Source organism: Amblyomma mixtum, unplaced genomic scaffold (genome assembly GCF_055824585.1).
Source record: "Amblyomma mixtum isolate Tamu unplaced genomic scaffold, ASM5582458v1 scaffold_31, whole genome shotgun sequence".
In the NCBI taxonomy this organism is placed as follows: Eukaryota; Metazoa; Arthropoda; class Arachnida; order Ixodida; family Ixodidae; genus Amblyomma; species Amblyomma mixtum.
Window position 1 is genome coordinate 178,272 of NW_028317728.1, and position 15,627 is coordinate 193,898.

Sequence of the window (15,627 nt, forward strand, 5' to 3'; positions counted from 1 at the left end):
AATGAGTAATTACTCCCTTATTATACATCCATGGTACCAGCTGACTTTCTTAGGCCTCTGCATTGCTTTCCATTCACAGTGTATTCTCTCATAACTGCTCAAATAAAGCCAAGTTCTCATCAGCGTCCCTTACATAGGAAAACACTGCACGATGATTTAGGCAACTTCAAGAAGAGTGCCCATGTTGTTGACACTCTGCCTTGGTGCTTCATATCTTTTCGTTCTCTCAGATTCCTTGCATCGCGTCGGAACATTTCCGGCGGCCTCGCTTCCCCTTTTGAACGGTCGTCCCCTTTCACGTCTCCGGCATTCTTAAAAAACGGCATTGCGCGTGTTTTGTCTGCTCTACGCTTAGCGGGGCACAGTTTTACCCTTTCTGCTTGCTTGTACCATGAGTTTCTTGCAACACGCGGCGTGAGGCATACTTTTCCGCGAGTTCAGCAGCCTTCTTAACAGTGTTTACCTCGACCCTGTCGAGAATAACTACACGCATTCGATCCGGAATTGTGTTATAAAACTGCTCTAGACACATGCACTCCAAGATCTTTCCTGCGTTCTTTGGGCACCTGTGCTCTTTAACCACTCCAGTAAGTTTGTTTTCAAATTATAACCAAACATGAGCTAAGATTCTTCTTTAGACTTAGTGGCCCTTATGAAACGGTGGCGAAAAGCCCCGGCAGACAGGGTACTTCTTTAGGAGGCTTGCCTTCACGGTCTCACAGCCCACCGATTCTTGCTCACTCAGTCTCCTAACCGCGTCCACTACCTCACACGGCAACAGTGTCAGTAGTTGCAGTGGGAGCCCATCTTTACAGATTAAGTTTTTCACATTTTCGAAGTTCACCAAAAAATACCAATGTCCTTGCCTAGCTGGAAGGGTTGCATGAAATATTTGATTTTCATTGTTTCCCTGCCTACTGTGCGGGAGGATGGTGGCTAAGCGATGCCAGCTTCGGCTCTCTTCGACTCCGGGTCAAGTTGCTTTAGATCAATTTCCTACTGTCAGTGTGCTGACTGGAGCTCCTTCTCCCGAAGCTGAAGCTCGAGATCCAGTTTTTTCTGTTCCAGATCATGCTGTTCCTTCTCAGCCGTTTTCCTTTCCTGTTCAGCCATGAGAACTCACATTCGGCACCTCACACGAGTTCCGGGTCATCATCTTGCAGCTCTTCTCGTACTCAGACCACATGCTGCATTTGCAAAAGTAATTTAGGCTCATCGTGCGTATCCTCCTGCGCAGTTCACCCATGCTTCATGACCATGGTCACCCATATGGAGTCTCCATGAACCTCGGGACACCTCTCTATTTTTGGGATTACTAAGAAATCTGGTGTACTCTTGCCTGCTCTCAAAGAAATGGCACTGCCTCTACGGAATTTTAACCATAAACACTGTAATCATGACTACACAGATGGTTCATTACTTCAAAAAGATCTGCTGGGTCTGTGGTGATACCTGCCAGGTCTATTTGAATGAAGATGAGGACTACCTATCTCACCTCTTCAACTGGTGCAGAACTAGCTGCCCTACGGGCTGTGGTCCAATTCATCAGTCACGAATATACACATTACTGGACAGTTTTCACCGACTCTAAAGCAGCCCTTCAAGGCCTGCCGCGCGTCCCACGAACAGCTCGTTGCAGAAATCCGCAGGCTCTACCAGGACGTCACCTTGAGAGGACATTACATAATTTTCCAGTGACTGCAACACCACTGCGGTATTCATGGAAATCACCAGGCTGTCGAAGCTGGGCGTTCTGCCCACAGTGACGGAATCCCTGTCACTATCATGTAACGAGGGCTGAGGCATCGTGTGGGCATCGTCCCTTGGGGCTGGAGCTCACACTTTCAGCATGGAACACGTGAGAGTTCTGCAACTGTCGCCTCAGGGCATTAGACTCTGGACTGCGCCTCCGTCTTCCATGTGATGTAGCGTATAGTGAAGCAACATTACTGTGTCGTCTAGGGCTGGGCGCTGCCTTCACGATTCAGTATGCTCGGTCCGTGGCCACAACAGTTGACTACCATCAAGGCTTATAAGGCACTGTTTTGTTTTTACGAGAGACTGCCTTGATTGAGAGATTGTGACTGTGTTTCTCGTTCCTTCTCTCTCCCCTTTTTAATCCCCTCATTCCCAGCCCCCGTGCAGGGTAGCTAACCAGAAACTTTCTGGTTAACATCCCTTTCTTTCCTCCTGTTTGTATGACTGTCTTCAGCCGCTTCCCTTTCCTTAATCAATTTCCAGCATTCGCTAAGCTCCTCCTCGTCCGCACCACTGGATATCATTGCCTCTATGATCTTTATGATGCCACAGCCTTCCCAAGTTCAACCCCTTATAATTTGTTCATCAAAATTAGATCCGGCTTTCGCAAAGACTGGACGTCCATGATGCTCTTAGACACTTGACCGATCCCCTATCACTCCTTAACAATGGAAACAACAATCTGTACTTACAACACTGGCAAAGAAAGCCTGCCAGCATTGACCCTCAATTCAAAAGCCTGGCAAAACAACACAGGGAAGAAAGGTCTTACAGTCACAGAGCTGCGATCATGGGGTCTTCCCGTGTGGGAGCTCTTGCAACTGCCATCTGCTGCTAGGGGATACAAGAGCTGACCTGTCCCAGCGCTGCCATTGAGTTGCTGGGACGCCGGTCTGTAGTAATTGTTGGGAAGCGGGTCCGCATTGGTTGTTGGGACGCAGGTCTACAGTTGTTGTTGTTACGCAGGTCCGCAGAGGCTATTGGGACGCGGGTCCGCAGTGATTGTTCGGACGCGGGTCCGCAGTCGTTGTTGGGACACGGCTTGGCAGTAGCGGACCAGCAGGAGCAATGAAGAGGAGACGGGGAGTTAAAAGGAAAAAAAACAAGAAAAATATCTTCAAGTATTTACATGTGCAGCAGAGAAATACACGCTACATGCCAAGAGCCATCAGAATGGGGAATGCCCGGAACAAAGAAAGCGGGAGCTATTGAACACAGTCGTGAGCAGCGATTCCCTCTACTTTCGTCCAATCAGGATGAACTATTTTTTTGGACGCTATCTTTTGGAGCGTCCCGGTAGCTGATCAGCTCACACTTGCAGCTGGAGGCAAATATGCTCTCTGTCCCTCCATTTCTTACCCTTGGGTCTCCAGCGTCTGCGAAGACGAGCAGGCTCGGAGAGACGCAGGCCACACATGGGGAGGATAAGGGGTTACTTCGACACTGGTGTGCCCGCTCTTTTTCAGGCTACGGCGGTTAATTAGCGCGTATGCTCAGTGGCATACTCGGTAAAAGGGGTCATTTACAACGCCTACGCAGGAGACTCGCCCGAAGCGGTTCGCCAAGGCTTCGGAAACAGAAACGAAGGAATAGAAGTTGTGGATGCCCGAAGGATCGGACAGTCCAGAACAATACAAATCACCTTTTTTGGAAAGAAGCTACCCAGCCAAGTAATCTATCAGTGCGGCGTCTTTCGGGTCCACCCCTTCAGGGAGCAACATGAAGTATGCTACAACTGCAGGAGGGTAGGACACCGGGCCGACGTCTGCTACAAACCTACAACGAACCTTTGCCGCCGCTGCGGAGAAAATCACTCGCCTCCACCTGAGGGAGAACAGCCAACCTGCCAACCCGTCTGCATCGTCTGCAACGGGGGCCACAACACAGGCAGCCGGAACTGCAAATTCCGGCTGATCAACAGGAACAAACAAGGAACGCCCCATGGCAACCAGGCACCCAAGCAAGGGGACAACGACTCATCACTACACGGACACCAATCTAGGCCCAGGAAGAAGGAACAGGGTGCTACCGGAAAAGGAGGCAGCCACAGCCGGAACAACTCCAGCTCCTTCCCGCCCCTGGGGAACCCTGCAGGGAACGACAAGCGAAGCTCGAGCCGCGGACGCAGCGATAGCCGCTCCAACAAAAAGGTGAGCTGGCCAGCAGAGGCCTCCCAATCTATTGACGCTCGAGAGAAGGAGTTTCAGATACAACTACAATCCCGAGACAGAGAAATTGCCAGCCTTAAAAAAGAGTTGGCTGACATTAAACGCCTGTTACAAGCGCATCAGGTACAGAATGCCACTGCGGCTAGAACGCCACCCACCGCGTCCCAGGCTTCGACCAATAGTGCGATGGAAACAGACGCCATTTGCCACACTCCCTCCACCGCGTCCCAGTCTTCGGCCCATAACGCGACGGACACAGACGCCAGAATAGCAACTAAAAGACCGCTTCCTACAAAAGAAGGCGAGGAATCCAAACGAAAGGCCGAGGCTTCGGAAGCCGACACCCCGCAGCCGTCGAAAGCGCCTACCAAACTCAGGGCAGACATCAATACTCTGTCAGAGAGAACTAGCGCTATGTCAACAGAACAAGCAACCTTCCAAGGCCTCGTTACTACCAAATTTGCAGAGATAGATATTCGCTTTGCAACACTAGAGGGACAGGTATCCCAAATAGCCACGTGCATGCAGCAAATAATGGATAGGCTTACAACTATCGAGGCCCGCCTACCCCCCATCTTGGATCTGTCCACGACGCCACAACCATCTATAACCCAACATGGCACAACGCCAAAAATTTGAAATTTGGCAATGGAACTGCAGAGGCTTCCGCCGCAAGCGGGCCCACTTGCAGCTCCACATCCAACAAGCACCGTCTGTTACAACCCCAGACGTGATTGCATTGCAAGAAGCTAGCGGCAGGGCTACACTGCCAGGCTATAAAGCATATCTGCCACCTCATTATGATACTAGTAGCGCAGCCGGCTCCTTCACAGCCACTCTGGTGCATAGAAATATCACCGCAATTCAACATTTTATAAATGATTCGGAAGAAGATTACACCCTACTTGAAATAGTACCAAGGCAAAAAGGAGACTCAAATCTCTTCATCCTTAATGTATACAACCCGCCCAGAAACAAAGGCAATGGACTCCCACACTTGTTGATAAACACAGTAAAGCTGGCTGCTAGGGCTCAACTAATAATTGTGGGAGACTTCAACGCTCAACACCCAGCATGGGGATATACCAAAGCAACTCCGAAAGGGAACCTGCTCTGGCAAATCATACAGTCACTAGGGCTCACAACGCTAAACAACCCGAGCGACCACACACGCATGGGTAACAGTGTATGTGTCGACACATCTCCAGACCTATCCCTCTCTAAAAACGTCAAGGACGCAAAGTGGGTAAACACCGGGCAAAACCTTGGTAGTGATCATTTCATCCTTAGCATCACCTTCCCCACGACAAAACTTAAAAACAAAGCAAAAGAAATACGAACCACGGATTGGGACAAGTTCAGGCAACTTCGCGACAAAACAGCTCCAAAGGAGATCTCTAACCTTAGCGACTGGGTTATCTCCCTGAATGAGGATGTCAGCTCCACTAGCGTTGCGGTGCCAGTTGAGAAGGAGGAGCAGATTGCAGACTCAAAGCTGCTACACCTGTGGCAGGCACAAAAAGGCCTCCAAAAACGCTGGAAGAAGCAAAAACACAACAAGCGACTACGCAAAAAGATCGCTGAAATCGAGAGGCGAATCGAGGAACATACACTTACTCTCCAAAAACAACAATGGAACCAAATATGTGAAAGCGTCAATGGGCAGCTCGGAAATAAGAAGACATGGCATCTTCTAAGACACCTGCTCGACCCAGAACAAACACGTCCCGTGCAACAAAGTCAACTGTACAGACTCATACATAAATATGAGGGTACACCTGAAGACCTAATCAAAGAGCTAGCAGAACGTTATCTAAACACGGATGATGGTACCACTCAACCAGACTACCAGGGGACTCCTAATCCAAATTTAGACGCAGACATCACAGACGCAGAGGTCTGGTACGCAATTGGAAAACTGCGGACAACATCTGCGGCAGGACCAGACAAAGTAACAAATAAGACTCTCAGGAACTTAGACGCAACGTCGATCGCGGCGGTTACAGACCTTATGAACAAATACTGGCATGCAGGCAACATACCACCAGAGTGGAAACACGCGAAAATCACTTTTATTCCTAAAGCGGGTAAGAAACTCAGCACTGAGAATCTACGCCCAATTTCATTAACATCATGCCTAGGCAAACTCATGGAGCATGTCATCCTCAATAGGCTCCAAAACTATGCGGAGGACATGAACCTCCTACCTGAAACAATGTTAGGATTCAGGGCCCAACTATCTACCCAGGACATACTCTTGCAGCTTAACAAGGACATAATTGAAGCTGACGAGGGAACAGGAACGAAAGCAATATTGGGTTTAGACCTTGTTAAAGCTTTCGACAACGTCACCCACAAAGCCATTTTGACAAACTTGTCAGAAATCAACCCCGGAGAAAGGACGTACAACTACATCCGATCCTTCCTCACTAACAGAACAGCAGTGATAACGGTCGGAACAATAGAGTCTGCCCCAATCACACTAGGAAGTAAAGGAACGCCACAGGGCTCCGTCCTGTCCCCTTTCCTTTTTAACCTCTCCCTCATCAAAATTCCCCCCAAACTGGCACAAATACCAGACCTACATCACACGTTCTATGCAGATGACATCACACTTTGGGTAACCAAAGGATGCGAAGGCTACATAGAAGACACACTCCAAGCAGCAGTGGACATCATCGAGGCATGCGCATGGGAATCCGGCCTCACTTGTTCTGAGCAAAAATCTGAACTCTTCGTGATCCGTCGTAAACAAAGAGGTAGGCGTACCACGACATCCCCCCCGCAAATAAACGTCTATGTTAATGGACGATCTGTCAAAGAGGTACAGACCATGAGGATACTGGGGTTGTATTTACAAACAAATGGAAAGAATACTGACACACTCACTAAGCTAAAACGCACGGTAGAAGCGACGGCGCGATTAATCCGCCGCATAGCTAACCGCAGACAAGGGGTGAGGGAAAGAGATTTATGCCGACTAGTGCAGGCCTTTGCGCTAAGCAGGATACTCTATGCCACCCCTTATCTCAAATTTTCGAAAGCAGAAAAGGACAAATTGGATAGTATGATACGGCAGGCCTATAAGGCTGCGTTAGGACTCCCACTAAATGCCTCAACTGAAAGGCTTATGAGGTTAGGAATACATAACACCTACAATGAACTGAAAGAAGCCCATTTAATGGCTCAAACAGCGCGATTAGCCAATTCCAGAACTGGCAGGAGTATTCTTACCAGGCTCGGAATTAACTTTCAACCTACGAATAACGATGCTAAAGTAGATTTACCCCGCGACTATAGGACGGCCCTACTAATCAAACCACTCCCCAAAAACATGCACCGCTTACACCATGAGGGTAGAAGACAAGCAAGAGCCAAAGCCTTACATAACAAATACAGACAGTGCGCTGGAACACTTTATGTAGATGCGGCAGAATACAAAAATACCAATGCCTTTGCAATTGTGGTTGTGAACGAGAATGGTGACCACATCGTCTCGGCGACAATCAAAACGAAATCCTCTGAAACGGCAGAAGAGGCGGCTATAGCCCTCGCCCTAGCGCATACCCAAGGGAGCATCATATTCAGCGATTCCAAAATGGGTATCAATAATTTCGCTAAAGGGCGAATTACAAACACCTCCCTTAGAATCCTTAACGCAACCAAATTCTCACCAAATTATTCCGAATTTATATGGGTCCCAGCCCATTCGGGGAATCCGGGGAACGAGGCAGCCCACAATAAAGCCCGAGGTTTCGTCGACCGGGCAGTGGATGAGTCTGGCTCCCTGAATTTCACGAAGGACTCCATGATCACATATCATGATCTCACCAATCATTTTAAACTAGAGAGGAGAATTTTCCCCCCTCCAGACAAAAGACTTACTAAAGAACAAGAGGTTACGTGGCGTCGTCTACAGACGAGATCGATACGCACCCCATCACTCCTCGCGCACATTTATCCAGATCTTTACAACCCAAACTGCAAACACTGTGGCCACCGTGCTACCTACGATCACATCCTGTGGGACTGCAAAATAGAGCCACCTCCGGGTGATCTAGTTACAGCTCCTTCTCTCGAGCGGTGGGAGACCGTGCTGGCTAGCTCTGACCCCAGAACGCAAGTTTTGGCGGTGGAGTGGGCTGACAAAGTCGTCGAGGGCTATGTACTCTCGACCACTTAACGCGACCTCTTGCCAAGCTCTTCCCGGCGAATAAAATGTTTTACAATCAATGCGCAGTGGCGCGTGTTGCAAGTTCGCAACACACATTTAATAGGAAAATTGGCCGCTCAGAACAATATTTCGAGGTTTCTAAGAATGCTCGGGGCGTGTAGGTCAAGTTCCCGCGTTAAAACGAAGAGTTCAGATTCCTCTTTAGTGCACCTTTAATTCATTCCCGTGCGGCGCCAGAATGTCTGGGTCGAGAGGGATGGCACAATGCATATATTGTGCCATCCCTCTCGACCCAGACATTCTGACGAAGGCCGTTCCACGGTCGAAACGTCAATAAATTGTTTCAAGCGTTTCAAACGTTGGTCTACGTTTTATATATATATATATATATATATATATATATATATATATATATATATATATATATATATTGTAAGGGAAGACTTCACGGAGACGTTTATTCTAGCCCTTTCGCCAGAGACGTCTTCCAAGCGAACAGCCTCAAGCGATGACGATGGGAATCTTCAGGTGAAAGAGAATGAAGTCGCAGCCAGAGAGGCGACGACGAAGAAGGCGAAGAAATTGCTTACAATATATATATATATATATATTGTTACGCCCAGGGTTTATTGAGACCGGGACGGAGGACTAGAAGCAGCTGGGCCCGCTTGCCGAGCACGAGCCACCATCAACCTCGTTCTCCTCATCTTCGGCTTAGTCAGCAGCGCCGACCACGCAGAATGGGTATTGCCTTTTCATGGGCGTCAACCTTCCCCCTACGCAGCCGAAGCCCGCTGGGCGAGTTAAGCGCCGCGCGAATGGTAGGGCTTCAGCCGGGCAACGTGAGTGACTTCGGTTCGTGCTGAACGACGGCCGTTTGCCGTGAGACGAGCTATGCGGTAATTAAGTTCGCTAATTTGGTCAATAATGACGTAGGGTCCATCGTAGTGGCACAGCAGCTTCTGAGACAACCCTCGTTTTCTGATAGGCCGCCACAACAAGACTAAATCACCGGCACTGTAAGTAACGCGACGGCTGTGGGCATCGTAGCGCGCTTTTGACCGATCTTGGGAGGCGAGAACACGAAGGCGACCAAGGCGCCGGGCGTCTCCGGCGACACAGAGTGTCTCAGCGATAGAGGGATCTTCATGGAGCTCGTCAGAGAATGGTAGTATGGTGTCCAGGGGGGCGTGCATAGAGTAAAAAGAAGGGGCTGTAGCCAGTAGTCTCATGGCGCGCGGTATTGAACGCATACGTGATAAACGGCAGGACGTTATCCCAGTTCTTGTGCCTTGAATCAACATACATTGACAGCATGTTAGTGAGCGTTCGGTTCGTGCGCTCAGTGAGCCCATTCGTCTGGGGATGGTAAGGCGAGGAATGGCGAAAATGCGATGCGCAGGAACGGAGAAGCTGCTCCACGACGTCAGCGCTGAACTGCCGACCACGGTCACTGATGATAACTTTTGGAGGTCCATGATAAAGAACTATGAATCGGAGCAGAAACGAGGACACATGATACGCTGTAGCCGAGGGCAGAGCTGCCGTTTCACAATACCGGGTAAGGTAATCGACGCAAAGCACTATCCAGCGGTTCCCATGATAGGACTTTGGAAACGGGCCGAGCAGATCTATGCCCACTTGCTCAAACGGTGCTGCAGACGGTGTCACAGGGTGAAGCTGACCAGATGCAAGGCTAATAGGTCGCTTGTATCTTTGACATTGAGTGCAGCTGGCGACGTACCGCTCAGTCGTGGCCCGCATTTTCGGCCAATAGAAGCGCGCCTGGGTACGGTGCAGCGTCCGTGCCGAACCAAGATGTCCAGATGTAGGGTCATCATGCACGGCCTGCAAGACAGAGGAGTACAGGCTCTTCGGAACTACCAGCAGAAAGCGCTGGCCCGTAGAAGAATAGTTTTTCTTCCACAAAAGATCATCTCGCACACAAAAATGGCTGACGTTGGAAGGGTCTTCAGCCTCCACAAGGAGAGACTGTAGGGTTAAGTCTTTCTGCTGTTCCGCTTTGAACGTTGCGACATCAGGAAAAACAGATGACACTGACGCGACGCAGTGGTCCAACGTATCGATGTTAGACTCCGACTCAGGAAGGGGCAGCCTCGAAAGACAGTCCGCGTCAGCGTGACGGCGACCACTCTTGTAGACGACTGTGTAGTCGAATTCTTGTGGCCGGAGAGCCCACCGTGCAAGGCGTCCGCACGGGTCACGAAGGTTAACGAGCCAGCAGAGGGCATGATGGTCGGTGACGATGGTGAACGGGCGTCCGTACAGATAGGAATGGAAACGCTGCGTGGCGAAGACGACGGCTAAGCATTCTTGCTCAATGACTGTATAATTGCGCTCCGGCTTGCTGAGCGAGCGACTCGCATACGCAACAACGTGCTCTTTGTTGTCGCATCGCTGGACGAGAACAGCGCCGAGGCCAAATCCGCTGGCGTCGGTGTGAATCTCTGTGGGAGCGGAGGGATCGAAGTGGCGAAGTACAGGGTGAGACGTCAAAAGGAATTTTATTTGGCGAAAGGCGGAGTCGCACTCAGGTGTCCCCTCGAAAGCCACATCCTGAAGTAGACCTGTCAGAGGGTAAGCTACATCCGCAAAGCGATGAATAAAGCGGCGAAAGTAAGAGCATAAGCCCAAGAAACTCCGCAGCTCTTTAACAGACTGTGGTGGCTTGAACGACTCCACAGCTGCAGTCTTGGCTGGATCAGGCCTGACGCCGTCTTTATCAACGAGGTGTCCAAGCACTAACGCTTGACGCGCACCAAAGTGGCACTTTTTAGAGTTAAGCACAACACCAGCTTGGCGCATACAGTCGAGGACGAGAGCTAAACGGTCGTTGTGCTCACTGAACGTCTTTCCGAAAATGACAACGTCGTCGAGGTAGCACATGCAGATTTCCCATTTCAAACCGTGGAGTATAGTGTCCATAAATCTCTCGAAGGTGGCGGGCGCATTGCAAAGGCCAAATGGCATCACATTAAACTCATAAAGGCCATCAGGCGTAATAAAAGCTGTTTTTTCTTTGTCTGCGGGATGCATGGGGATTTGCCAATACCCCGACCGAAGATCAATAGAAGAGAAGTAGGACGCTGAAAAAAGACAGTCGATGGCATCGTCGATTCGAGGTAGGGGGTATACATCTTTCCTCGTGACGGCATTCAGACGACGGTAATCCACGCAAAAACGCCATGATCCATCTTTCTTCCGGACAAGAATTACTGGAGCAGCCCAGTGACTTGAGGACTCTTGTATAACGCCTTTGGTTAGCATCTCCTGCACTTGGTCATTGATTACCTTGCGTTCAGACGGTGACACTCGGTAGGGCTTTTGGTGGATCGGATGTGACGTACCAGTGTCAACCCTGTGCAGGGTTCGAGACGAGGGGATGGAAGATGGGCCTCCGGGCTGCGAAAAGTCGCCGGAGGATGGTCAACAGTGCACGGCGCTCATGCGTGGAAAGCGAGTTGTCGATCATTCGGAGCAACTGCGACTCGTCGTAAAACTCTGGTGCTGCTGCGCCCAAGGCGTCGGTAACCAAGGCAACGGATACCGGCGTGTATTGGCTGCATGACGCAAGCTTCAGGCCTTCAGGCAGAACAACAGATTCCGTCGAGCTGTTCACTGTCCACAGTTCAGTTCTTCCGTTGATGACGGAAACCATGGCATGAGGAACCAAGATGTTCTTCATGCAGTTCAAGTGGTTCGGTTCCACAGCCGCATCAAACACGTCGAGAGTGGTATCGGGACCGGAAACCGGTACGCACACAGCCGAAGAAGGAGGCACGACAGTATCTCGAGCAACACAAAACACTCTCTCTCCACTGCACGAGCCTTCTAGAAGATCAGTGGTGGAATATTTGCCGACGTTGAGCTTACCTGTGTGACAGTCGACGTTAGCGCCACACATTTGCAAAAAGTCTAGGCCAAGAATAACGTCGTGCGTCGACCGGCTGAGCACCACAATTTCCGTGCTGAAGACTTCACCACCCAAAGAAACCTTAACACTACACCCTCCAACTGCTGGCAACGGTTCACAACTCACGCCACAAATCTGGACATTTTTGTCCCATCGAAACAAAACTTTTCTTCCTAGGAGGCACTTAAACGCAGCACTCATAACCGAACCAGTAGCACCGGTATCCACTAAAGCCATCACAGGTACACCATCCACTAGCACATGTACTTTGTTCTGCATCATAACGACAGGCAGGGGTATCACTTCCGGCGGCAGACTTCCAGCGACCTCACCCCCATCGGTCGCGGCGACTAGTTTTCCGGCGGAGGCGAGGAGGAGCGGCGTCGGGGTGATGGAGATCGACGTGTACGGAAGGCTGGAGGCGGCGTCACACTTCGATCAGATGCCGGCGAATGATTCCGCATTTGTGCAGGCCATCGGTTGTCGACATCAGGCGTGTAGGACGGGCGCCGAGAAGGTACAGGTTGGTAATCTTGCCGCGAAGGATAGCCTGAGGAGCCGTAACGCGATGGTTGGCGGCGGGGACAAAATCGTGAGATGTGACTGGGGCTGACCGCAGCGGTAACACAAAAAGAGAGGGACCAGGAGCACGTTGAGCCGGCAAGTAGTCTTCGTGCCCAGTATTGGGCCAAAAGTTCTCGTCGTATGTGGCCGGCGGATGTTGGTAAAAGCGGGGCCGGTGCTCTGGAGGCGATCGCGGTACCTTGCTCGGCCGCAGCTGTCGGTGCACCCGGTGGTCCTCAAAGTCCGCTGCGTTAACTGCGGCTGGAGAAGGAGAGCGCGTCCCTTAGCAAAAACTAATACGTTTGGAATATACGGTGGGCTATTTAAATTGTATTTTAAACATATTTTGTATTCATGAATGCACTAAAAATATGTAGGAAATACGTTCCTGAAATTTCATGCTTGGTATTCAAAATATATTTTTAAAATGTGCCAAAAATACCTCACTTAAAGCATACTTCGAGCAGTTTTCAAATACGTGAAAAAATATGAATGCAGTTTTAGCGTCTTGTCAGTGTATTAAAAGTGTATTTTCGGAAATATGAAATTAATTCATCGAAAGTATACTTCAATTCTAGAAAACGGGCAGCCCTTGTAAACGTATATGTATGCAGTTTTAGCATCTTGTCAATGTATTAAAAGTGAACTTTCGTAAATATGAAATTAATTCATCCGAAATATACTTCAATTCTAACAAACGGGCAGTCCTTTTAAACGTCTTTGCACACTTCTAGCTGCCGTTGAAGCTCGAAATCGCGTTTCGGGAAATGGCATTTGCGTGTCGTCAATGTATTTGAAGTGTACTTCCGTAAATACGCAATTAATTCGTCCAAACAACACTGAAATTCTAGCAAATTGGCAGTCCGCATTAGCATGTTTGCAGCGCACTACAAGCTGTCGTTGAACAATCTAATGCTCAAAATCGAGTTTCGGGATCGCATTTTGGTGCTGCCATTTATTTAAAGTGTACTTTCGTAAACACGCAATTAATCGGTCTGAAGTATATTTAAATTCTAACAAATGGGTTGTCCGCGTAAACATATTTGCATTACACTTCAAGCTACCGTGGAACAACCTAGGGCTCGAAATGACGTTTCAGCGAAGAGTGAAAACTTTCCCTTTCTTGTCATCCTTTCGTTTATGGTAACTTCTAGCAGGAAGGTGATCACCACTTGTACCCCTGCTACACGGGCGCTTCGAATGCCTTCCAACCGAATGTCATCTAACGATGCTACAGGTGTTCTGTCTAGGGGAGTGCTTGAAGATAATATTACGCCAATGAATATTAACCGCGTCAGCATGAAATTTCCCCGGGAGTGCGCCGATGAGGACGACTGCACTCATACTGTTGTTTAAATCGCTTGTTTACATAACATAAAACGCAATCTGCGCTTTCGTTCTATTAAACAATCTGTTTTCTTTTTTACTGGTTGTACTCGTACTTGTTTACGCAGTGCGACAATGTGTGGGAAGCGATGATGCGATCGCACGCCTGAGAAAGCCGGGTTGTTGGCATCGCGCAGGACTGGCGCTTCTCGCTTCTTGTCCCGGCTTTCTCCGACGTGACCGGTACTTTTTTTAAAACTACTTTATCTAAAAGTATGTCTGGCGACTGTTATCCACAAGCTAGCGACGGCGACGACTGCTGCTGGCCGTAAAGCACGGCTCGGCAGTCTCGGTCACACCGGCGATTCCCGTTCATCGTACGCGTGCCCTGCGATGTAAGCAATAGTTGATTTCAGGTCACTGTTGCCAAAACTAGACCTGGTGACCATTTGCATTCGCTAAAGCTTGTGATTCGCTCTTCACAACCGCCGAAATCACAGATCCAACCCTGCGACCTCGCTGGGCCTAGTCGTCGCGGAAGGGAACAGAGCCGTCGTCGACTGAAATTGATTTGGCAAGCGCTTATCGCTGGTGAGTGTTCAGGTGTGCACACGTGAAATATAGCCGTTCGTTTCGCTCATTTAGAAGCGCGAGCATATACACACCGCCGCCTCATCACCGTGCTCTCGCTCAGCCGCCGACAAGGCTGACCGTCCGCCGACCGGATTCGTCGGTGTCGTTGGCCTGAAAAACGTGTCCCTCTAAAACATATTATAGTAAACTAGGTATTTTACTATAATTACATGCTGTTGTTCAGCGTGATATATACTGTCGTTGACGGACTAGTGTGACCGCCGTCGTCGTCGTCGCTGTACACTGAAAACGAGCTGAGGCTTTCGAATGCGTTTCGAAAGTGTCGTGCAGCACCGCGGCAGTCCGTCGAGTCCGAATGTCATTCCTATTCTCGAATGTCATTCCACTCAATGTCATTCGAACATTTCCGTTGAGAACGCGATAGCATTATACCAGCAAAAGCACCTTGGGTACTTCTGGGTCCGAATAAGCCAGCGGAAAGGACCCCGTCTGGCAGGGCAGACCGGCTCCCTTACACACTCATGTATCTGTTGGTTGACAGTTCGACTCCTGACCTGTGCCTCACGCAAGTTTCAACTAGCTATTCCGTTCTCAATTAACCCCAGATTTGAACGCGACCAGCAGGGTACTTCTGCGATAATTTGGCAGCCCACAGTATTTGCGCAAAAAAAGGCCTCGCCGTGCAAAATAGTGCGTCGCTTTCGCTGGGTATATATACCACAAGCCAAGTATAGCGCTTGTCGTAGGATTTGTTGTTTGCCGTGTCGCTGTCGTCTTGGTATGCTGTGTGTATCTGCCGTTCCCATTCAATCACGTGACCTTATAATATGAGACTCCTGTTGATTAATACCCGTGTACGATTTGTTCTTCAGTTGAAGAATTAACCCGTGTCATTCCATGGAGCCGCCCTGTAGAATTTTTTTAAGCCCGAGTAAACATATTTTTAATGTATTAAATGTATATTTTTAGTATATTTCTAATGTATATTTTTAATGCATTATAAATATGCTAAGCGGGCAAAAATGTACTTTTCACGTATATTTAAGAACGTTTAAAATATTATTCCCAGTATACTTAGAAAGCATTCGTATTGCAGGTTAAGCATAGGG

General features: G+C 49.2%; 1 pseudogene; it reads right to left on the reverse strand.

Annotated features, from left to right (window-relative positions):
- Positions 1 to 1,002: 1,002 nt before the first annotated feature.
- The window catches only part of LOC149324458 (uncharacterized), a 42,201-nt pseudogene continuing 27,576 nt past the window's right edge, over positions 1,003 to 15,627 (reverse strand).